Raw genomic sequence first — 26,215 nt, forward strand, 5'->3', positions numbered from 1 at the left:
TCCTCAAGGTCCCCCAACACCCATAGCTGACAACTGGCCCCAAGCCTTCAAGGTCCCCCAACATCCAGAGCTGCCAACTGGCCCCAAGCCTCCATGATCCACCAACATCCACAACTGCCAACTGGCTCCAAGCCTCCCAGGTCCCCCAACATCCACAGCTGCCAACTGGCTCCAAACCTCCAAGGTCCGCCAACATCCACAGCTGCCAACTGGCTCCAAGCCTCCAAGGTCCCCCAACATCCACAGCTGCCAACTGGCCCCAAGCCTCCAAGGCCCCCCAACATCCACAGCTGCCAACTGGCTCCAAGCCTCCCAGGTCCCCAACCTCCACAGCTGCCAACTGGCCACAAGCCTCCAAGGTCCCCAACCCCCACAACTGCCAACCAGCCCCAAACCCCCAAGGTCCCCCAACACCCACAGCTGCCAACCGGCTCCAAGCCTCCAAGTTCCCCCAACATCCACAGCTGCCAACTGGCCCCAAGCCTTCAATGCCCCCCAACATCCACAGGTGCCAACTGTCTCCAAGCCTCCAAGGTCCCCCAACATCCACAGCTGCCAGCTGGCACCAAGCCTTCAAGGTCCACCAACATCCACAGCTGCCAACTGGCTCCAAGCTTCCAAGGTCCCCAACATCCACAGGTGCCAACTGGCTCCAAGCCGCCAAGGTCCCCCAACATCCACAGGTGCCAACTGTCTCCAAGCCTCCAAGGTCCCCCAACATCCACAGCTGCCAGCTGGCACCAAGCCTTCAAGGTCCCCCAACCTCCACAGCTGCCAACTGGCTCCAAGCCTCCCAGGTCTCTCAACACCCATAGGTGTCAACCGGCTCCAAGCCTCCCAGGTCCCCCAACCTCCACAGCTGCCAACTGGTTCCAAGCCTCCAAGTTCCCTCAAACTCCACAGCTGCCAACCGGCACTAAGCCTCCCAGGTCCCCCAACCTCCACAGCTGCCAACTGCCCCCAAGCCTCCAAGGTGCCCCACCACCCACAGCTGCCAACTGGCTCCAAGTCTCCAAGGTCCCCCAACATCCTCATCTGCCAACTGGCTCCAGGCCTCCAAGGTCCCCAAACATCCACTGCTGCCAACTGGACCCAAGCCTCCAAGGTCCCCCAACATCCACATCTGCCAACTGGCCCCAAGCCTCCAAAGTCCCCCAACTTCCACAGCTGCCAACTGGCTCCAAGCCTCCAAGGTCCCCCAACATCCACAGCTGTCAACTGTTCCCAATCCTCCAAGGTCCCCCAACATCCACAGCTGCCATCTGGCCCCAAGCCTCCATGGTCCCCCAACATCCACAGCTACCATCTAGCCCCAAGCCTTCAAGGTTCCCCAACATCCACAGCTGTCAACGGGCCCCAAGTGAAGGCCCCCAACATCCACAGCTGCCAAATGGCCCCAAGCCTCCAAGGTGCACTTCCTGGATATCCAATCTTTTATATAGCCAACAGCACTCAGTATTTTGGGATTTGAAGCATGAATTATTTTTGGAGACATGCATTTTATAATGACCAGCGATAATGACCAGCGATAATGACCCCATGTTAGAGGGTCTAGCTAGGTAGTGGGTGGAGGCAGCACTAGCTATTACTATAATGACCAGCGACAATGACCAGCGATAATGACCTCATGTTAGAGGGTCTAGCTAGCTAGAGGGTTGAGGCTGCACTAGTTATTACTGTAATTACCAGCAATAATGAACATCATAATGACCTCATGTTAGAGGGTCTAGCTGGCTAGATGGTGGAGGCTGCACTAGTTATTACTATAATGACCAACGATAATGACCCCATGTTAGAGGGTCTAGCTAGCTAGAGGGTGCAGGCTGCACTAGTTATTACTGTAATGACCAGCGATAAGGAACTCATGTTAGAGGGTCTAGCCAGCTAGAGGGTGGAGGCTGCACTAGTTATTACTATAATGACCAGCGATAATGACCAGCAAAAATGACCTCATGTTAGAGGGTCTAGCTAGCTAGATGGTGGAGGCTGCACTAGTTATTACTATAATGACCAGCGATAATGACCCCATGTTAGAGGGTCTAGCTAGCTAGATGGTGGAGGCTGCACTTGTTATTACTATAATGACCAGCGATAATGACCCCATGTTAGAGGGTCTAGCTAGCTAGAGGGTGCAGGCTGCACTAGTTATTACTGTAATGACCAGCGATAATGACCAGCGATAAGGACCTCATGTTAGAGGGTCAAGCCAGCTAGAGGGTGGAGGCTGCACTAGTTATTACTGTAATGGCCAGCGATAATGACCAGCGATAAGGACCTCATGTTAGAGGGTCTAGCCAGCTAGAGGGTGGAGGCTGCACTAGTTATTTCTTTAATGACCAGCGATAATGACCCCATGTTAGAGGGTCTAGCTAGCTAGTAGGTGCAGGCTTCACTAGTTATTACTGTAATGACCAGCGATAATGACCAGCGATAATGACCAGCGATAATGACCTCATGTTAGAGGGTCTAGCTAGCTCGAGGGTGGAGGCTGCACTAGTTATTACTATAATGACCAGCGATAATGACCAGCGATAATGACCCTATGTTAGAGGGTCTAGCTAGCTAGAGGGTGGAGGCTGCACTAGTTATTAGTATAATAACTAGCGATAATGACCCCATGTTAAAGGGTCTAGCAATCTAGGGGGTGCAGGCTGCACTAGTTATTTCTGTAACGACCAGCGATAATGACCAGCGATAATGACCTCATGTTAAAGGGTATAGCTAGCTAGAGGGTGGAGGCTGCACTAGTTATTACTATAATGACCAGCGATAATGACCAGCGATAATGACCTCATGTTAGAGGGTCTAGCTAGCTAGAGGGTGGAGGTTGCACTAGTTATTACTATAATGACCAGCGATAATGACCAGCGATAATGACACCATGTTGGAGGGTCTAGCTAGCTAGAGGGTGCAGGCTGCACTAGTTATTACTGTAATGACCAGCGATAATGACCAGCGATAAGGACCTCATGTTAGAGGGTCTAGCCAGCTAGAGGGTGGAGGCTGCACTAGTTATTACAATAATGACCAGCGATAATGACCAGCAATAATGACCTCATGTTAGAGGGTCTAGCTAGCTAGAGGGTGGAGGTTGCACTAGTTATTACTTTAATGACCAGCGATAATGACCCCATGTTCGATGTTCTAGCTAATTAGAAGGTGCAGGCTGCACTAGTTATTACTGTAATGACCAGCGATAATGACCAGGGATAATGATCTCATTTTAGAGGGTCTAGCTAGCTAGAGTGTGGAGGCTGCACTAGTTATTAATATAATGACCAGAGATAATGACCAGCGATAATGACCTCATGTTAGAAGGTCTAGCTAGCTAGAGGGTGGAGGTTGCACTAGTTATCACTATAATGACTAGCCATAATGACCAGCGATAATGACCCCATGGTAGAGGGTCTAACTAGCTAGACGGTGGAGGCTACACTAGTTATTACTATGATGACCAGCGATAATGACCAGCAATAATGACCTCATGTTAGAGGGTCTAGCTAGCTAGAGGGTGGAGGCTGCATTAGTTATTACTATAATGACCAGCGATAATGACCATGCGATAATGACCCCATGTTAGAGGGTCTAGCTAGCTAGAGGGTGGAGGTTGCTCTAGTTATTACTATAATGACCAGCGATAATGACCCCATGTTAGAGAGTCTAGCTAGCTAGAGGGTGGAGCATGCTCTAGTCATTACTATAATGACCAGGGATAATGACCAGCGATAATGACCCCATGTTAGAGGGTCTAGCTAGCTAGAGGGTGGAGGCTTCTCTAGATATTACTATAATGACAAGCAAGAATGACCAGCGTTAAAGACCAGCGATAATGTAGACCTTAACCCCTCTACTCACAGAAATGAATCTCCACTAGAGCAGGGCCGCAACCCCTCTACTCCTGGAATTGAATCACCCCTAGAGCAGGACCACAACCCCCTTCTCATGGAACTGAATCTCCCCTAGAGCAGGTCCCCTAACCCCTCTATTCATGGAACTGAATCTCCCCTAGAGCAGGCCCCTAACCCCTCTACTCATGGAACTGAATCTCCCCTAGAGCAGGCCCCTAAGCCCTCTACTCATGGAACTGAATCACCCCTAGAACAGGACCCCACCCCCTCTACTCATGGAACTGAATCTCCCCTAGAGCAGGGCCACAGTCCCTCTACTCATGGAACTGAATCTCCCCTAGAGCAGGACCATCACCCTCTACTCATGGAACTGAATTTCTCCTAGAGCAGGACCCCAACCCCTCTACTCATGGAACTGAATCTCTCCTAGAGCAGGGCCACAGTCCCTCTACTCATTGAACTGAATCTCCCCTAGAGCAGGACCCCAACCCCTCTACTCATGGAACTGAATCTCCCCTAGAGCAGGGCCACAGTCCCTCTACTCATGGAACTGAATCTCCCCTAGAGCAGGACCATCACCCTCTACTCATGGAACTGAATCTCCCCTAGAGCAGGGCCACAGTCCCTCTACTCATGTAACTGAATCTCCCCTAGAGCAGGGCCACAGTCTCTCTACTCATGGAACTGAATCTCCCCTAGAGCAGGCCCCTAACCCCTCTACTCATTGAACTGAATCTCCCCTAGAGCAGGGCCACAGTCCCTCTACTCATGGAACTTCATCTCCCCTAGAGCAAGCCCCTAACCCCTCTACTCATGGAACTGAATCTCACCTAGAGCAGGCCCCTAAACCCTCTACTCATGGAACCGAATCTCCCCTAGAACAGGACCCCAACCCCTCTACTCATGGAACTGAATCTCACCTAGAGCAGGGCCACAGTCGCTCTACTCATGGAACTGAATCTCTCCTAGAGCAGGACCATCACCCTCTACCCATGGAACGGAATCTCCCCTAGAGCAGGGCCACAGTCCCTCTACTCATGGAACTGAATCTCCCCTAGAACAGGACCCTAAACCCTCTACTCATGGAACTGAATCTCCCCTAGAGCAGGGTCACAGTCCCTCTACTCATGGAACTGAATCTCCCCTAGAGCAGGACCATCACCCTCTACTCATGGAACTGAATCTGCCCTAGAGCAGGGCCACAGTCCCTCTACTCATGGAACTGAATCTCCCCTAGAGCAGGACCCCAACCCCTCTACTCATGGAACTGAATCTCCCCTAGAGCAGGGCCACAGTCCCTCTACTCATGTAACTGAATCTCCCCTAGAGCAGGGCCACACTCCTTCTACTCATGGAACTGAATCTCTCCTAGAGCAGGCCCCTAACCCCTCTACTCATTGAACTGAATCTCCCCTAGAGCAGGGCCACAGTCCCTCTACTCATGGAACTTCATCTCCCCTAGAACAGGACCATCACCCTCTACTCATGGAACTGAATCTCCCCTAGAGCAGGGCCACAGTCCCTCAACTCATGGAACTGAATCTCCCCTAGAGCAGGGCCACAGTCCCTCTACTCATGGAACTGAATCTCCCCTAGAGCAGGACCATCACCCTCTACTCATGGAACTGAATCTCCCCTAGAGCAGGGCCACAGTCCCTCTACTCATGGAACTGAATCTCCCCTAGAGCAGGCCCCTACCCCATCCACTCATGGAACTGAATCTCCCCTAGAGAAGGCCCCAACCCCTCTATTCATTGAACTGAATCTCCCCTAGAGCAGGACCCTAAACCCTCTACTCATGGAACTGAATCTCCCCTAGAGCAGGGCCACAGTCCCTCTACTCATGGAACTGAATCTCCCCTAGAGCAGGACCATCACCCTCTACTCATGGAACTGAATCTCCACTAGAGCAGGACCCCAACCCCTCTACTCATGGATCTGAATCTCCCCTAGAGCAGGGCCACAGTCCCTCTACTCATGGAACTGAATCTCCCCTAGAGCAGGACCCCAACCCCTCTACTCATGGAACTGAATCTCCCCTAGAGCAGGGCCACAGTCCCTCTACTGATGGAACTGAATCTCCCCTAGAGCAGGACCATCACCCTCTACTCATGGAACTGAATCTCCCCTAGAGCAGGGCCACAGTCCCTCTACTCATGTAACTGAATCTCCCCTAGAGCAGGGCCACAGTCCCTCTACTCATGGAACTGAATCTCCCCTAGAGCAGGCCCCTAACCCCTCTACTCATTGAACTGAATCTCCCCTAGAGCAGGGCCACAGTCCCTCGACTCATGGAACTTCATCTCCCCTAGAGCAGGACCATCACCCTCTACTCATGGAACTGAATCTCCCCTAGAGCAGGGCCACAGTCCCTCAACTCATGGAACTGAATCTCCCCTAGAGCAGGGCCACAGTCCCTCTACTCATGGAACTGAATCTCCCCTACAGCAGGACCATCACCCTCTACTCATGGGACTGAATCTCCCCTAGAGCAGGGCCACAGTCCCTCTACTCATGGAACTGAATCTCCCCTAGAAAGGGCCCCTACCCCATCCACTCATGGAACTGAATCTCCCCTAGAGCAGGCCCCAACCCCTCTATTCATTGAACTGAATCTCCCCTAGAGCAGGACCCCAAACCCTCTGCTCATGGAACTGAATCTCCCCTAGAGCAGGGCCACAGTCCCTCTACTCATGGAACTGAATCTACCCTAGGGCAGGACCATCACCCTCTACTCATGGAACTGAATCTCCCCTAGAGCAGGGCCACAGTCCCTCTACTCAAGGAACTGAATCTCCCCTAGAGCAGGACCATCACCCTCTACTCATGGAACTAAATCTCCCCTAGAGCAGGGCCACAGTCCCTCTACTCATGAAACGGAATCCCCCCTAGAGCAGGGCCACAGTCCCTCTACTCATGGAACTGAATCTCCCCTAGAGCAGGCCCCTACCCCATCCACCCATGGAACTGAATCTCCCCTAGAGAAGTCCCCTAACCTCTCTACTCATGGAACTGAATCTCCCCTAGAGCAGGACCATCACCCTCTACTCATGGAACGGAATCTCCCCTAGAGCAGGACCATCACCCTCTACTCATGGAACTGAATCTCCCCTAGAGCAGGGCCACAGTCCCTCTACTCAAGGAACTGAATCTCCCCTAGAGCAGGACCCTCACCCTCTACTCATGGAACTGAATCTCCCCTAGAAAGGGCCCCTACCCCATCCACTCATGGAACTGAATCTCCCCTAGAGCAGGCCCCAACCCCCCTATTCATTGAACTGAATCTCCCCTAGAGCAGGACCCCAAACCCTCTGCTCATGGAACTGAATCTCCCCTAGAGCAGGGCCACAGTCCCTCTACTCATGGAACTGAATCTCCCCTAGGGCAGGACCATCACCCTCTACTCATGGAACTGAATCTCCCCTAGAGCAGGGCCACAGTCCCTCTACTCAAGGAACTGAATCTCCCCTAGAGCAGGACCATCACCCTCTAATCATGGAACTAAATCTCCCCTAGAGCAGGGCCACAGTCCCTCTACTCATGAAACGGAATCCCCCCTAGAGCAGGGCCACAGTCCCTCTACTCATGGAACTGAATCTCCCCTAGAGCAGGCCCCTACCCCATCCACCCATGGAACTGAATCTCCCCTAGAGAAGGCCCCTAACCTCTCTACTCATGGAACTGAATCTCCCCTAGAGCAGGACCATCACCCTCTACTCATGGAACGGAATCTCCCCTAGAGCAGGACCATCACCCTCTACTCATGGAACTGAATCTCCCCTAGAGCAGGGCCACAGTCCCTCTACTCAAGGAACTGAATCTCCCCTAGAGCAGGACCCTCACCCTCTACTCATGGAACTGAATCTCCCCTAGAGCAGGGCCACAGTCCCTCTACTCATGGAACTAAATCTCCCCTAGAGCAGGACCATCACCCTCTACTCATGGAACTGAATCTCCCCTAGAGCAGGACCCCAACCCCTCTACTCATGGAACTGAATCACCCCTAGAGCAGGGCCACGGTGCCTCTACTCATGGAACTGAATCTCCCCTAGAGCAATACCGCAAACCCTCTACTCATGGAACTGAATCTCCCCTAGAGCAGGGCCACAGTCCCTCTACTCATGGAACTGAATCTCCCCTAGAGCAGGCCCCTACCCCATCCACTCATGGAACTGAATCTCTCCTAGAGCATGCCCCAACCCCTCTACTCATTGAACTGAATATCCCCTAGAGCAGGACCCCAAACCCTCTGCTCATGGATCTGAATCTCCCCTAGAGCAGGGCCACAGTCCCTCTACTCATGGAACTGAATCGCCCCTAGAGCAGGGCCACAGTCCAACTACTCATGGAACTGAATCTCCCCTAGAGTAGGCCCCTACCCCATCCACTCAAGGAACTGAATCTCCCCTAGAGCAGGACCCTAACCCCTCTACTCATGGAACGGAATCTCCCATAGAGCAGGCCCCTAAACCCTCTACTCATGGAACTGAATCTCCCCTAGAGCAGGCCCCTAACCCCTCTACTCATGGAACTGAATCTCCCCTAGAGCAGGACCATCACCCTCTACTCATGGAACAGAATCTCCCCTAGAGCAGGGCCACAGTCCCTCTACTCATGGAACTGAATCTCCCCTAGAACAGGACCCTAAACCCTCTATTCATGGAACTGAATCTCCCCTAGAGCAGGACCATCACACTCTACTCATGGAACTGAATCTCCCCTAGAGCAGGACCCCAACCCCTCTACTCATGGAACTGAATCTCCCCTAGAGCGGGGCCACAGTCCCTCTACTCATGGAACTGAATCTCCCCTAGAGCAGGACCATCACCCTCTACTCATGGAACTGAATCTCCCCTGGAGCAGGACCCCAACCCCTCTACTCATTGAACTGAATCTCCCCTAGAGCAGGGCCACAGTCCCTCTACTCATGGAACTGAATCTCCCCTAGAGCAGGACCATCACCCTCTACTCATGGAACTGAATCTCCCCTAGAGCAGGACCCCAACCCCTCTACTCATGGAACTGAATCTCCCCTAGAGCAGGGCCACAGTCCCTCTACTCATGGAACTGAATCTCCCCTAGAGCAGGGCCACAGTCCCTCTACTCATGGAGCTGAATCTCCCCTAGAGCAGGGCCACAGTCCCTCTATTCATGGAACTGAATCGCCCCTAGGGCAGGACCCTAACCCCTCTACTCATGGAACTGAATCTCCCCTAGAGCAGGACCATCACCCTCTACTCATGGAACTGAATCTCCCCTAGAGCAGGACCCCAACCCCTCTACTCATGGAACTGAATCTCCCCTAGAGCAGGGCCACAGTCCCTCTACTCATGGAACTGAATCTCCCCTAGAGCAGGACCATCACCCTCTACTCATGGAACTGAATCTCCCCTAGAGCAGGACCCCAACCCCTCTACTCATGGAACTGAATCTCCCCTAGAGCAGGGCCACAGTCCCTCTACTCATGGAACTGAATCTCCCCTAGAGCAGGGCCAGAGTCCCTCTACTCATGGAGCTGAATCTCCCCTAGAGCAGGGCCACAGTCCCTCTATTCATGGAACTGAATCGCCCCTAGAGCAGGACCCTAACCCCTCTACTCATGGAACTCAATCTCCCCTAGAGCAGGACCATCACCCTCTACTCATGGAACTGAATCTCCCCTAGAGCAGGACCCCAACCCCTCTACTCACGGAACTGAATCTCCCCTAGAGCAGGGCCACATTCCCTCTACTCATGGAACTGAATCTCCCCTAGAGCAGGACCATCACCCTCTACTCATGGAACTGAATCTCCCCTAGAGCAGGGCCACAGTCCCTCTATTCATGGAACTGAATCTCCCCTAGAGCAGGGCCATCACCCTCTACTCATGGAAATGAATCTCCCCTAGAGCAGGGCCACAGTCCCTCTACTCATGGAACTGAATCTCCCCTAGAGCAGGGCCACAGTCCCTCTACTCATGGAACTGAATCTCCCCTAGAGCAGGACCCTCACCCTCTACTCATGGAACTTCATGTCCCCTAGAGCAGGACCATCACCCTCTACTCATGGAACTGAATCTCCCCTAGAGCAGGGCCACAGTCCCTCTACTCATGGAACTGAATCTCCCCTAGAGCAGGGCCACAGTCCGTCTACTCATGGAACTGAATCTCTCCTAGAGCAGGACCCTCACCCTCTACTCATGGAACGTCATCTCCCCTAGAGCAGGACCATCACCCTCTAACCATGGAACTGAATCTCCCCTAGAGCAGGGCCACAGTCCCTCTACTCATGGAACTGAATCTCCCCTAGTGCAGGGCCACAGTCCCTCTACTCATGGAACTGAATCTCCCCTAGAGCAGGGCCACAGTCCCTCTACTCATGGAATGGAATCTCCCCTAGAGCAGGACCCTAAACCCGCTACTCCTGGAACTGAATCTCCCCTAGAACAGGACCATCACCCTCTACTCATGGAACTGAATCTCCGCTAGAGCAGGGCCACAGTCCCTCTACTCGTGGAACTGAATCTCCCCTAGAGCAGGGCCACAGTCCCTCTACTCATGGAACTGAATCTCCCCTACAGCAGGACCATCACCCTCTACTCATGGGACTGAATCTCCCCTAGAGCAGGGCCACAGTCCCTCTACTCATGGAACTGAATCTCCCCTAGAAAGGGCCCCTACCCCATCCACTCATGGAACTGAATCTCCCCTAGAGCAGGCCCCAACCCCTCTATTCATTGAACTGAATCTCCCCTAGAGCAGGACCCCAAACCCTCTGCTCATGGAACTGAATCTCCCCTAGAGCAGGGCCACAGTCCCTCTACTCATGGAACTGAATCTACCCTAGGGCAGGACCATCACCCTCTACTCATGGAACTGAATCTCCCCTAGAGCAGGGCCACAGTCCCTCTACTCAAGGAACTGAATCTCCCCTAGAGCAGGACCATCACCCTCTACTCATGGAACTAAATCTCCCCTAGAGCAGGGCCACAGTCCCTCTACTCATGAAACGGAATCCCCCCTAGAGCAGGGCCACAGTCCCTCTACTCATGGAACTGAATCTCCCCTAGAGCAGGCCCCTACCCCATCCACCCATGGAACTGAATCTCCCCTAGAGAAGTCCCCTAACCTCTCTACTCATGGAACTGAATCTCCCCTAGAGCAGGACCATCACCCTATACTCATGGAACGGAATCTCCCCTAGAGCAGGACCATCACCCTCTACTCATGGAACTGAATCTCCCCTAGAGCAGGGCCACAGTCCCTCTACTCAAGGAACTGAATCTCCCCTAGAGCAGGACCCTCACCCTCTACTCATGGAACTGAATCTCCCCTAGAAAGGGCCCCTACCCCATCCACTCATGGAACTGAATCTCCCCTAGAGCAGGCCCCAACCCCCCTATTCATTGAACTGAATCTCCCCTAGAGCAGGACCCCAAACCCTCTGCTCATGGAACTGAATCTCCCCTAGAGGAGGGCCACAGTCCCTCTACTCATGGAACTGAATCTCCCCTAGGGCAGGACCATCACCCTCTACTCATGGAACTGAATCTCCCCTAGAGCAGGGCCACAGTCCCTCTACTCAAGGAACTGAATCTCCCCTAGAGCAGGACCATCACCCTCTACTCATGGAACTAAATCTCCCCTAGAGCAGGGCCACAGTCCCTCTACTCATGAAACGGAATCCCCCCTAGAGCAGGGCCACAGTCCCTCTACTCATGGAACTGAATCTCCCCTAGAGCAGGCCCCTACCCCATCCACCCATGGAACTGAATCTCCCCTAGAGAAGGCCCCTAACCTCTCTACTCATGGAACTGAATCTCCCCTAGAGCAGGACCATCACCCTCTACTCATGGAACGGAATCTCCCCTAGAGCAGGACCATCACCCTCTACTCATGGAACTGAATCTCCCCTAGAGCAGGGCCACAGTCCCTCTACTCAAGGAACTGAATCTCCCCTAGAGCAGGACCCTCACCCTCTACTCATGGAACTGAATCTCCCCTAGAGCAGGGCCACAGTCCCTCTACTCATGGAACTAAATCTCCCCTAGAGCAGGACCATCACCCTCTACTCATGGAACTGAATCTCCCCTAGAGCAGGACCCCAACCCCTCTACTCATGGAACTGAATCACCCCTAGAGCAGGGCCACAGTGCCTCTACTCATGGAACTGAATCTCCCCTAGAGCAATACCGCAAACCCTCTACTCATGGAACTGAATCTCCCCTAGAGCAGGGCCACAGTCCCTCTACTCATGGAACTGAATCTCCCCTAGAGCAGGCCCCTACCCCATCCACTCATGGAACTGAATCTCTCCTAGAGCATGCCCCAACCCCTCTACTCATTGAACTGAATATCCCCTAGAGCAGGACCCCAAACCCTCTGCTCATGGATCTGAATCTCCCCTAGAGCAGGGCCACAGTCCCTCTACTCATGGAACTGAATCGCCCCTAGAGCAGGGCCACAGTCCAACTACTCATGGAACTGAATCTCCCCTAGAGTAGGCCCCCACCCCATCCACTCAAGGAACTGAATCTCCCCTAGAGCAGGACCCTAACCCCTCTACTCATGGAACGGAATCTCCCATAGAGCAGGCCCCTAAACCCTCTACTCATGGAACTGAATCTCCCCTAGAGCAGGCCCCTAACCCCTCTACTCATGGAACTGAATCTCCCCTAGAGCAGGACCATCACCCTCTACTCATGGAACAGAATCTCCCCTAGAGCAGGGCCACAGTCCCTCTACTCATGGAACTGAATCTCCCCTAGAACAGGACCCTAAACCCTCTATTCATGGAACTGAATCTCCCCTAGAGCAGGACCATCACACTCTACTCATGGAACTGAATCTCCCCTAGAGCAGGACCCCAACCCCTCTACTCATGGAACTGAATCTCCCCTAGAGCGAGGCCACAATCCCTCGACTCATGGAACTGAATCTCCCCTAGAGCAGGACCATCACCCTCTACTCATGGAACTGAATCTCCCCTGGAGCAGGACCCCAACCCCTCTACTCATGGAACTGAATCTCCCCTAGAGCAGGGCCACAGTCCCTCTACTCATGGAACTGAATCTCCCCTAGAGCAGGACCATCACCCTCTACTCATGGAACTGAATCTCCCCTAGAGCAGGACCCCAACCCCTCTACTCATGGAACTGAATCTCCCCTAGAGCAGGGCCACAGTCCCTCTACTCATGGAACTGAATCTCCCCTAGAGCAGGGCCACAGTCCCTCTACTCATGGAGCTGAATCTCCCCTAGAGCAGGGCCACAGTCCCTCTATTCATGGAACTGAATCGCCCCTAGGGCAGGACCCTAACCCCTCTACTCATGGAACTGAATCTCCCCTAGAGCAGGACCATCACCCTCTACTCATGGAACTGAATCTCCCCTAGAGCAGGACCCCAACCCCTCTACTCATGGAACTGAATCTCCCCTAGAGCAGGGCCACAGTCCCTCTACTCATGGAACTGAATCTCCCCTAGAGCAGGACCATCACCCTCTACTCATGGAACTGAATCTCCCCTAGAGCAGGACCCCAACCCCTCTACTCATGGAACTGAATCTCCCCTAGAGCAGGGCCACAGTCCCTCTACTCATGGAACTGAATCTCCCCTAGAGCAGGGCCAGAGTCCCTCTACTCATGGAGCTGAATCTCCCCTAGAGCAGGGCCACAGTCCCTCTATTCATGGAACTGAATCGCCCCTAGAGCAGGACCCTAACCCCTCTACTCATGGAACTCAATCTCCCCTAGAGCAGGACCATCACCCTCTACTCATGGAACTGAATCTCCCCTAGAGCAGGACCCCAACCCCTCTACTCACGGAACTGAATCTCCCCTAGAGCAGGGCCACATTCCCTCTACTCATGGAACTGAATCTCCCCTAGAGCAGGACCATCACCCTCTACTCATGGAACTGAATCTCCCCTAGAGCAGGGCCACAGTCCCTCTATTCATGGAACTGAATCTCCCCTAGAGCAGGGCCATCACCCTCTACTCATGGAAATGAATCTCCCCTAGAGCAGGGCCACAGTCCCTCTACTCATGGAACTGAATCTCCCCTAGAGCAGGGCCACAGTCCCTCTACTCATGGAACTGAATCTCCCCTAGAGCAGGACCCTCACCCTCTACTCATGGAACTTCATGTCCCCTAGAGCAGGACCATCACCCTCTACTCATGGAACTGAATCTCCCCTAGAGCAGGGCCACAGTCCCTCTACTCATGGAACTGAATCTCCCCTAGAGCAGGGCCACAGTCCGTCTACTCATGGAACTGAATCTCTTCTAGAGCAGGACCCTCACCCTCTACTCATGGAACGTCATCTCCCCTAGAGCAGGACCATCACCCTCTAACCATGGAACTGAATCTCCCCTAGAGCAGGGCCACAGTCCCTCTACTCATGGAACTGAATCTCCCCTAGTGCAGGGCCACAGTCCCTCTACTCATGGAACTGAATCTCCCCTAGAGCAGGGCCACAGTCCCTCTACTCATGGAATGGAATCTCCCCTAGAGCAGGACCCTAAACCCGCTACTCCTGGAACTGAATCTCCCCTAGAACAGGACCATCACCCTCTACTCATGGAACTGAATCTCCGCTAGAGCAGGGCCACAGTCCCTCTACTCGTGGAACTGAATCTCCCCCAGAGCAGGGCTACAGTCCCTCTACTCATGGATCTTAATCTCCCCTAGAACAGGACCATCACCCTCTACTCATGGAACTGAATCTCCCCTAGAGCAGGGCCACAGTCCCTCTACTCATGGAACTGAATCTCCCCTAGAGCAGGGCCACAGTCCCTCTACTCATGGAAATGAATCTCCCCTAGAGCAGGGCCACAGTCCCTCTACTAATGGAAATGAATCTCCCCTAGAGCAGGACCATCTCCCTCTACTCATGGAACTGAATCTCCCCTAGAGCAGGACCATCACCCTCTACTCATGGAACTGAATCTCCCCTAGAGCAGGGCCACAGTCCCTCTACTCATGGAACTGAATCTCCCCTAGAGCAGGGCCACAGCCCCTCTACTCATGGAACTGAATCTCCCCTAGAACAGGACCCTAAACCCTATACTCATGGAACTGAATCTCCCCTAGAGCAGGAACCTAAACCCTCTACTCATGGAACTGAATCTCCCCTAGAGCAGGGCCACAGTCCCTCTCCTCATGGAACTGAATCTCCCCTAGAGCAGGGCCACAGTCCCTCTACTCATGGAACTGAATCTCCCCTGGAGCAGGACCATCACCCTCTACTCATGGAACTGAATCTCCCCTAGAGCAGGGCCACAGTCCCTCTACTCATGGAACTGAATCTCCCCTAGGGCAGGGCCACAGTCCCTCTACTCATGGAACTGAATCTCCCCTAGAGCAGGGCCACAGTCCCTCTACTCATGGAACTGAATCTCCCCTAGAGCAGGACCCTAACCCCTCTGCTCATGGAACTGAATCTCCCCTAGAGCAGGGCCACAGTCCCTCTACTCATGGAACTGAATCCCCCCTAGAACAGGACCCTAAACCCTCTACTCATGGAACTGAATCTCCCCTAGAGTAGGACCATCACCCTCTACTCATGGAACTGAATCTCCCGTAGAGCAGAGCCACAGTCCCTCTACTCATGGAACTGAATCGCCCCTAGAGCTGGGCCACATTCCCTCTACTCATGGAACTGAATCTCCCCTAGAGCAGGACCCTAACCCCTCTACTCGTGGAACTGAATCTCCCTAGAGCAGGGCCACAGTCGCTCTACTCATGGAACGGAATCTCCCCTGGAGCAGGCCCCTACCCCATCCACTCATGGAACTGAATGTCCCCTAGAGCAGGACCATCACCCTCTACTCATGGAACTGAATCTCCCCTAGAGCAGGGCCACAGTCCCTCTACTCATGGAAGTGAATCGCCCCTAGAGCAGGACCCTAAACCCTCTACTCATGGAACTGAATCTCCCCTACAGCAGGCCCCTACCCCTCTACTCATGGACCTGAATCTCCCCTAGAGCAGGGCCACAGTCCCTCTACTCATGGAACTGAATCTCCCTTAGAGCAGGCCCCTACCCCTCTACTCATGGACCTGAATCTGCCCTAGAGCAGGGCCACAGTCCGTCTACTCATGGAACTGAATCTCCCCTAGAGCAGGGCCACAGTCCCTCTACTCATGGAACTGAATCTCCCCTAGAGCAGGCCCCTACCCCTCTACTCATGGAACTGAATCTTCCCTAGAGTAGGCCCCTACCCCTCTACTCATGGAACTGAATCTCCCCTAGAGCAGGCCCCTACCCCATCCGCTCATGGAACTGAATCTCCCCTAGAGCAGGCCCCTACCCCATCCACTCATGGAACTGAATCTCCCCTAGAGCAGGGCCACAGTCCCTCTACTCATGGAACTGAATCTCCCCTAGAGCAGGCCCATCACCCTCTACTCGTGGAACGGAATCTCCCCTAGAGCCGGCCCCTACCGCTCTACTCATGGATCTGAATCACCCCTAGAGCAGGGCCACAGTCCCTCTACTCATGGAACGGAATCTCCCATAAAGCAGGCCCCTACCCCTCTACTCATGGAACTGAATCTCCCCTAGAGTAGGCCCCTACCCCTCTACTCATGGAACTGAATCTGCCCTAGAGCAGGGCCACAGTCCGTCTACTCATGGAACTGAATCTCCCCTAGAGCAGGGCCACAGTCCCTCTACTCATGGAACTGAATCTCCCCTAGAGCAGGCCCCTACCCCTCTACTCATGGAACTGAATCTTCCCTAGAGTAGGCCCCTACCCCTCAACTCATGGAACTGAATCTCCCCTAGAGCAGGCCCCTACCCCATCCGCTCATGGAACTGAATCTCCCCTAGAGCAGGCCCCTACCCCATCCACTCATGGAACTGAATCTCCCCTAGAGCAGGGCCACAGTCCCTCTACTCATGGAACTGAATCTCCCCTAGAGCAGGCCCATCACCCTCTACTCGTGGAACGGAATCTCCCCTAGAGCCGGCCCCTACCCCTCTACTCATGGATCTGAATCACCCCTAGAGCAGGGCCACATCCCTCTACTCATGGAACGGAATCTCCCATAGAGCAGGCCCCTACCCCTCTACTCATGGAACTGAATCTCCCCTAGAGTAGGCCCCTACCCCTCTACTCATGGAACTGAATCTGCCCTAGAGCAGGACCATCACCCTCTACTCATGGAACTGAATCTCCCCTAGAGCAGGGCCACAGTCCCTCTACTCATGGAACTGAATCTCCCCTAGAGCAGGGCCAAAGTCCCTCTACTCGTGGAACTGAATCTCCCCTAGAGCAGGGCCACAGTCCCTCTACTCATGGAACTGAATCTCCCCTAGAGCAGGACCATCACCCTCTACTCATGGAACTTCATCTCCCCTAGAGCAGGCCCCTACCCCATCCACTCATGGAACTGAATCGCCCCTAGAGCAGGGCCACAGTCCCTCTACTCATGGAACTGAATCTCCCCTAGAGCAGGCCCCTACCCCTCTACTCATGGAACGGAATCTCCCCTAGAGCAGGGCCACAGTCCCTCTATTCATGGAACTTCATCTCCCCTAGAGCAGGACCATCACCCTCTACCCATGGAACTGAATCTCCCCTAGAGCAGGGCCACAGTCCCTCTACTCATGGAATGGAATCTCCCCTAGAGCAGGACCATCACCCTCTACTCATGGAACTGAATCTCCCCTAGAGCAGGACCCCAACCCTTCTACTCATGGAACTGAATCTCCCCCAGAGCAGGGCCACAGTCCCTCTACTCATGGAACTGAATCTCCCCTAGAGCAGGACCCTAACCCCTCTACTCATGGAACTGAATCTCCCCTAGAGCAGGGCCCTAACCCCTCTACTCATGGAACTGAATCTCCCCTAGAGCAGTGCCACAGTCCCTCTACTGATGGAACTGAATCTCCCCTAGAGCAGGGCCACAGTCCCTCTACTCATGGAACTGAATCTCCCCTAGAGCAGGCCCCTAACCCCTCTACTCATGGAACTGAATCTCCCCTAGAGCAGGCCCCTAACCCCTCTACTCATGGAACAGAATCTCCCCTAGGGCAGGACCATCACCCTCTCCTCATGGAACTGAATCTCCCCTAGAGCAGGACCATCACCCTCTACTCATGGAACTGAATCTCCCCTAGAGCAGGGCCACAGTCCCTCTATTCATGGAACTGAATCTCCCCTAGGGCAGGACCATAACCCCTCTACTCATGGAACTGAATCTCCCCTAGAACAGGACCCTACCCCTCTACTCATGGAAATTCATCTTCCCTAGAGCAGTGCCACAGTCCCTCTACTCATGGAACTGAATCTCCCCTAGAGCAGGGCCACAGTCCCTCTACTCATGGAACTGAATCTCCCCTAGAGTAGGGCCACAGTCCCTCTACTCATGGAACTGAATCTCCCCTAGAGCAGGATCCTAACCCCTCTACTCATGGAACTGAATCTCCCCTAGAGCAGGACCCTAAACCCTCTACTCATGGAACTGAATCTCCCCTAGAGCAGGCCCCTAACCCGTCTACTCATGGAACTGAATCTCCCCTAGAGCAGGGCCACAGTCCCTCTACACACGGAACTGAATCTCCCCTAGAGCAGGACCATCACCCTCTACTCATAGAACTGAAGCTCCCCTAGAGCAGGACCCCAACCCCTCTACTCATGGAACCGAATCTCCCCTAGAGCAGGGCCACAGTCCCTCTACTCATGGAACTGAATCTCCCCTAGAGCAGGGCCACAGTGCCTCTACTCATGGAACTGAATCTCCCCTAGAGCAGGGCCACAGTCCCTCTACTCATGGAACTTCATCTCCCCTAGAGCAGAACCATCACCCTCTACTCATGGAACTGAATCTCCTCTAGCGCAGGGCCACAGTCCCTCTACTCATGGAGCTTCATCTTCCCTAGAGCAGTGCCACAGTCCCTCTACTCATGGAACTGAATCTCCCCTAGAGCAGGGCCACAGTCCCTTTACTCATGGAATTGAATCTCCCCTTGAGCAGGGCCACAGTCCCTCTACTCATGGAACTGAATCTCCCCTAGGGCAGGCCCCTAAACCCTCTACTCACGGAACTGAATCTCCCCTAGAGCAGGGCCACAGTCCCTCTACTCATGGAACTGAATTACCCCTAGAGCAGGGCCACAGTCCCTCTACTCATGGAACTGAATCTCCCCTAGAGCAGGGCCACAGTCCCTCTACTCATGGAACTGAATCTCCCCTAGAGCAGGGCCACAGTCCCTCTATTCATGGAACTGAATCTCCCCTAGAGCAGGACCCTAACCCCTCTACTCATGGAACTGAATCTCCCCTAGAGCAGGCCCCTAACCCCTCTACTCATGGAACTGAATCTCCCCTAGAGCAGGGCCGCAGTCCCTCTACTCATGGAACTGAATCTCCCCTAGAGCAGGGCCACAGTCCCTCCACTCATGGAACTGAATCTCCCCTAGAGCAGGGCCACAGTCCCTCTACTCATGGAACTGAATCTCCCCTAGAGCAGGGCCACAGTCCCTCTACTCATGGAACTGAATCTCCCCTAGAGCAGGGCCACAGTCCCTCTACTCATGGAACTGAATCTCCCCTAGAGCAGGGCCACAGTCCCTCTACTCATGGAATTGAATCTCCCCTTGAGCAGGGCCACAGTCCCTCTACTCATGGAACTGAATCTCCCCTAGGGCAGGCCCCTAAACCCTCTACTCACGGAACTGAATCTCCCCTAGAGCAGGGCCACAGTCCCTCTACTCATGGAACTGAATTACCCCTAGAGCAGGGCCACAGTCCCTCTACTCATGGAACTGAATCTCCCCTAGAGCAGGGCCACAGTCCCTCTACTCATGGAACTGAATCTCCCCTAGAGCAGGGCCAAAGTCCCTCTATTCATGGAACTGAATCTCCCCTAGAGCAGGACCCTAACCCCTCTACTCATGGAACTGAATCTCCCCTAGAGCAGGCCCCTAACCCCTCTACTCATGGAACTGAATCTCCCCTAGAGCAGGGCCACAGTCCCTCTACTCATGGAACTGAATCTCCCCTAGAGCAGGGCCACAGTCCCTCCACTCATGGAACTGAATCTCCCCTAGAGCAGGGCCACAGTCCCTCTACTCATGGAACTGAATCTCCCCTAGAGCAGGCCCCTAACCCCTCTACTCATGGAACTGAATCTCCCCTAGAGCAGGGCCACAGTGCCTCTACTCATGGAACTGAATCTCCCCTAGAGCAGGGCCACAGTCCCTCTACTCATGGAACTGAATCTCCCCTAGAGCAGGACCATCACCCTCTACTCATGGAACTGAATCTCCTCTAGCGCAGGGCCACAGTCCCTCTACTCATGGAGCTTCATCTTCCCTAGAGCAGTGCCACAGTCCCTCTACTCATGGAACTGAATCTCCCCTAGAGCAGGGCCACAGTCCCTTTACTCATGGAATTGAATCTCCCCTTGAGCAGGACCACAGTCCCTCTACTCATGGAACTGAATCTCCCCTAGGGCAGGCCCCTAAACCCTCTACTCACGGAACTGAATCTCCCCTAGAGCAGGGCCACTGTCCCTCTACTCATGGAACTGAATTACCCCTAGAGCAGGGCCACAGTCCCTCTACTCATGGAACTGAATCTCCCCTAGAGCAGGGCCACAGTCCCTCTACTCATGGAACTGAATCTCCCCTAGAGCAGGGCCACAGTCCCTCTATTCATGGAACTGAATCTCCCCTAGAGCAGGACCCTAACCCCTCTACTCATGGAACTGAATCTCCCCTAAAGCAGGCCCCTAACCCCTCTACTCATGGAACTGAATCTCCACTAGAGCAGGGCCACAGTCCCTCTACTCATGGAACTGAATCTCCCCTAGAGCAGGGCCACAGTCCCTCCACTCATGGAACTGAATCTCCCCTAGAGCAGGGCCACCGTCCCTCTACTCATGGAACTGAATCTCCCCTAGAGCAGGGCCACAGTCCCTCTACTCATGGAACTGAATCTCCCCTAGAGCAGGGCCACAGTCCCTCTACTCATGGAACTGAATCTCCCCTAGAGCAGGGCCACAGTCCCTCTACTCATGGAATTGAATCTCCCCTTGAGCAGGGCCACAGTCTCTCTACCCATGGAACTGAATCTCCCCTAGGGCAGGCCCCTAAACCCTCTACTCACGGAACTGAATCTCCCCTAGAGCAGGGCCACAGTCCCTCTACTCATGGAACAGAATTACCCCTAGAGCAGGGCCACAGTCCCTCTACTCATGGAACTGAATCTCCCCTAGAGCAGGGCCACAGTCCCTCTACTCATGGAACTGAATCTCCCCTAGAGCAGGGCCACAGTCCCTCTATTCATGGAACTGAATCTCCCCTAGAGCAGGACCCTAACCCCTCTACTCATGGAACTGAATCTCCCCTAGAGCAGGCCCCTAACCCCTCTACTCATGGAACTGAACCTCCCCTAGAGCAGGGCCACAGTCCCTCTACTCATGGAACTGAATCTCCCCTAGAGCAGGGCCACAGTCCCTCCACTCATGGAACTGAATCTCCCCTAGAGCAGGGCCACAGTCCCTCTACTCATGGAACTGAATCTCCCCTAGAGCAGGGCCACAGTCCCTCTACTCATGGAACTGAATCTCCCCTAGAGCAGGGCCACAGTCCCTCTACTCATGGAACTGAATCTCCCCTAGAGCAGGGCCACAGTCCCTCTACTCATGGAACTTCATCTCCCCTAGAGCAGGCCCCTAACCCCTCTACTCATGGAACTGAATCTCCCCTAGAGCAGGGCTACAGTCCCTCTAATCATGGAACTGAATCGCCCTAGAGCAGGGCCACAGTCCCTCTACTCATGGAACTGAATCTCCCCTAGAGCAGGGCCACAGTCCCTCTATGCATGGAACTAAATCTCCCCTAGAGCAGGCCCCTAAACCCTCTACTCATGGAACTGAATCTCCCCTAGAGCAGGCCCCTACCCCTCTACTCATGGAACTGAATCTCCCCTAGAGCAGGCCCCTACCTCTCTACTTTGGAACTGAATCTCCCCTAGAGCAGGGCCACAGTCCCTCTACTCATGGAACTGAATCTCCCCTACAGCAGGGCGACAGTCCCTCTACTAATGGAACTGAATCTCCCCTAGAGTAGGACCATCACCCTCTACTCATGGAATGGAATCTCCCCTAGAGCAGGGCCACAGTCCCTCTACTCATGGAACTGAATCTCCCCTGGAGCAGGATTATCACCCTCTACTCATGGAACTGAATCTCCCCTAGAGCAGGGCCACAGTCCCTCTACTCATGGAACTGAATCTCCCCTAGAGCAGGGCCAAAGTCCCTCTACTCATGGAACTGAATCTCCCCTAGAGCAGGGCCACAGTCCCTCTACTCATGGAACTGAATCTCCCCTAGAGCAGGACCATCACCCTCTACTCATGGAACTTCATCTCCCCTAAAGAAGGCCCCTACCCCATCCACTCATGGAACTGAATCTCCCCTAGAGCAGACCCCTACCCCTCTACTCATGGAACGGAATCTCCCCTAGAGCAGGGCCACAGTCCCTCTATTCATGGAACTTCATCTCCCCTAGAGCAGGACCATCACCCTCTACTCATGGAACTGAATCTCCCCTAGAGCAGGGCCACAGTCCCTCTACTCATGGAACTGAATCTCCCCTAGAGCAGGACCATCACCCTCTACTCATGGAACTGAATCTCCCCTAGAGCAGGACCCCAACCCTTCTACTCATGGAACTGAATCTCCCCCAGAGCAGGGCCACAGTCCCTCTACTCATGGAACTGAATCTCCCCTAGAGCAGGACCCTAACCCCTCTACTCATGGAACTGAATCTCCCCTAGAGCAGGGCCACAGTCCCTCTACTCATGGAACTGAATCTCCCCTAGAGCAGGACCCTAACCCCTCTACTCATGGAACTGAATCTCCCCTAGAGCAGTGCCACAGTCCCTCTACTGATGGAACTGAATCTCCGCTAGAGCAGGCCCCCTAACCCCTCTATTCATGGAACTGAATCTCCCCTAGAGCAGGCCCCTAACCCCTCTACTCATGGAACGGAATCTCCCCTAGGGCAGGACCATCACCCTCTCCTCATGGAACTGAATCTCCCCTAGAGCAGAACCATCACCCTCTACTCATGGAACTGAATCTCCCCCAGAGCAGGGCCACAGTGCCTCTACTCATGGAACTGAATCTCCCCTAGAGCAGGGCCACAGTCCCTCTACTCATGGAACTTCATCTCCCCTAGAGGAGGACCATCACCCTCTACTCATGGAACTGAATCTCCTCTAGCACAGGGCCACACTCCCTCTACTCATGGAACTGAATCTCCCCTAGAGCAGGACCACAGTCCCTCTACTCATGGAACTGAATCTCCCCTAGAGCAGGGCCATAGTCCCTCTACTCATGTCACCGAATCTCCCCTAGAGCAGGACCCTAACCCCTCTACTCATGGAACTGAATCTCCCCTAGAGCAGGGCCACAGTCCCTCTATTCATGGAACTGAATCTCCCCTAGGGCAGGACCATAACCCCTCTACTCATGGAACTGAATCTCCCCTAGAACAGGACCCTACCCCTCTACTCATGGAACTTCATCTTCCCTAGAGCAGTGCCACAGTCCCTCTACTCATGGAACTGAATCTCCCCTAGAGCAGGGCCACAGTCCCTCTACTCATGGAACTGAATCTCCCCTAGAGTAGGGCCACAGTCCCTCTACTCATGGAACTGAATCTCCCCCAGAGCAGGACCCTAACCCCCCTACTCATGGAACTGAATCTCCCCTAGAGCAGGACCCTAAACCCTCTACTCATGGAACTGAATCTCCCCTAGAGCAGGCCCCTAACCCCTCTACTCATGGAACTGAATCACCCCTAGAGCAGGGCCACAGTCCCTCTACACACGGAACTGAATCTCCTCTAGAGCAGGACCATCACCCTCTGCTCATAGAACTGAAGCTCCCCTAGAGCAGGACCCCAACCCCTCTACTCATTGAACTGAATCTCCCCTAGAGCAGGGCCACAGTCCCTCTACTCATGGAACTGAATCTCCCCTAGAGCAGGGCCACAGTGCCTCTACTCATGGAACTGAATCTCCCCTAGAGCAGGGCCACAGTCCCTCTATCATGGAACTGAATCTCCCCTAGAACAGGGCCACAGTCCCTCTACTCATGGAACTGAATCTCCCCTAGAGCAGGGCCACAGTCCCTCTACTCATGGAACTGAATCTACCCTAGAGCAGGCTTCTAACCCCTCTACTCATGGAACGGAATCTCCCCTAGGGCAGGACCATCACCCTCTCCTCATGGAACTGAATCTCCCCTAGAGCAGGACCATCACCCTCTACTCATGGAACTGAATCTCCCCCAGAGCAGGGCCACAGTGCCTCTACTCATGGAACTGAATCTCCTCTAGAGCAGGGCCACAGTCCCTCTACTCATGGAACTTCATCTCCCCTAGAGCAGGACCATCACCCTCTACTCATGGAACTGAATCTCCCCTAGAGCAGGCCCCCTAACCCCTCTACTCATGGAACTGAATCTCCCCTAGAGCAGGCCCCTAACCCCTCTACTCATGGAACGGAATCTCCCCTAGGGCAGGACCATCACCCTCTCCTCATGGAACTGAATCTCCCCTAGAGCAGGACCATCACCCTCTACTCATGGAACTGAATCTCCCCCAGAGCAGGGCCACAGTGCCTCTACTCATGGAACTGAATCTCCCCTAGAGCAGGGCCAAAGTCCCTCTACTCATGGAACTTCATCTCCCCTAGAGCAGGACCATCACCCTCTACTCATGGAACTGAATCTCCTCTAGCGCAGGGCCAGACTCCCTCTACTCATGGAACTGAATCTCCCCTAGAGCAGGACCACAGTCCCTCTACTCATGGAACTGAATCTCCCCTAGAGCAGGGCCACAGTCCCTCTACTCATGTAACTGAATCTCCCCTAGAGCAGGACCCTAACCCCTCTACTCATGGAACTGAATCTCCCCTAGAGCAGGGCCACAGTCCCTCTATTCATGGAACTGAATCTCCCCTAGGGCAGGACCATAACCCCTCTACTCATGGAACTGAATCTCCCCTAGAACAGGACCCTACCCCTCTACTCATGGGACTTCATCTTCCCTAGAGCAGTGCCACAGTCCCTCTACTCATGGAACTGAATCTCCCCTAGAGCAGGGCCACAGTCCCTCTACTCATGGAACTGAATCTCCCCTAGAGTAGGGCCACAGTCCCTCTACTCATGGAACTGAATCTCCCCCAGAGCAGGACCCTAACCCCCCTACTCATGGAACTGAATCTCCCCTAGAGCAGGACCCTAAACCCTCTACTCATGGAACTGAATCTCCCCTAGAGCAGGCCCCTAACCCCTCTACTCATGGAACTGAATCTCCCCTAGAGCAGGGCCACAGTCCCCCTACACACGGAACTGAATCTCCTCTAGAGCAGGACCATCACCCTCTGCTCATAGAACTAAAGCTCCCCTAGAGCAGGACCCCAACCCCTCTACTCATTGAACTGAATCTCCCCTAGAGCAGGGCCACAGTCCCTCTACTCATGGAACTGAATCTCCCCTAGAGCAGGGCCACAGTGCCTCTACTCATGGAACTGAATCTCCCCTAGAACAGGGCCACAGTCCCTCTATCATGGAACTGAATCTCCCCTAGAACAGGGCCACAGTCCCTCTACTCATGGAACTGAATCTCCCCTAGAGCAGGGCCACAGTCCCTCTACTCATGGAACTGAATCTCCCCTAGAGCAGGGCCACAGTCCCTCTACTCATGGAACTGAATCTCCCCTAGAGCAGGGCCACAGTCCCTCTACTCATGGAACAGAATCTCCCATAGAGCAGGGCCACAGTCCCTCTACTCATGGAACTGAATCTCCCCTAGAGCAGGCCCCTAAACCCTCTACTCATGGAACTGAATCTCCCCTAGAGCAGGCCCCTACCCCATCCACTCATGGAACTGAATCTCCCCTAGAGCAGGGCCACAGTCCCTCTATTCATGGAACTGAATCTCCCCTAGAGCAGGACCCTAACCCCTCTACTCATGAAACTGAATCTCCCCTAGAACAGGACCCTAAACCCTCTACTCATGGAACTGAATCTCCCCTAGAGCAGGTCCCTAAACCCTCTCCTCATGGAACTGAATCTCCCCTAGAGCAGGCCCCTAACCCCTCTACTCATGGAACTGAATCTCCCCTAGAACAGGACCCTAACCCCTCTACTCATGGAACTGACTCTCGCCTAGAACAGGACCATAACTCCTCTACTCATGGAACTGGGACTGAAAGGAAAAGACTCTGGTAGTGCAATTAAACCTGTACTTTATTGGGTTTGTATCTGCGGAAACCCGAACTTGCATAACAATAGGTAGCCTTTCTGTGAGCAATTTGACTATCCACATTATGGGCTTGGGCTGGCCTAGGCTTTTTTGAAAT

The sequence above is a fragment of the Ambystoma mexicanum genome, chromosome 9, assembly GCF_040938575.1.
Source record: "Ambystoma mexicanum isolate Mex_15411 chromosome 9, UKY_AmexF1_1, whole genome shotgun sequence".
Lineage (NCBI taxonomy): Eukaryota > Metazoa > Chordata > Amphibia > Caudata > Ambystomatidae > Ambystoma > Ambystoma mexicanum.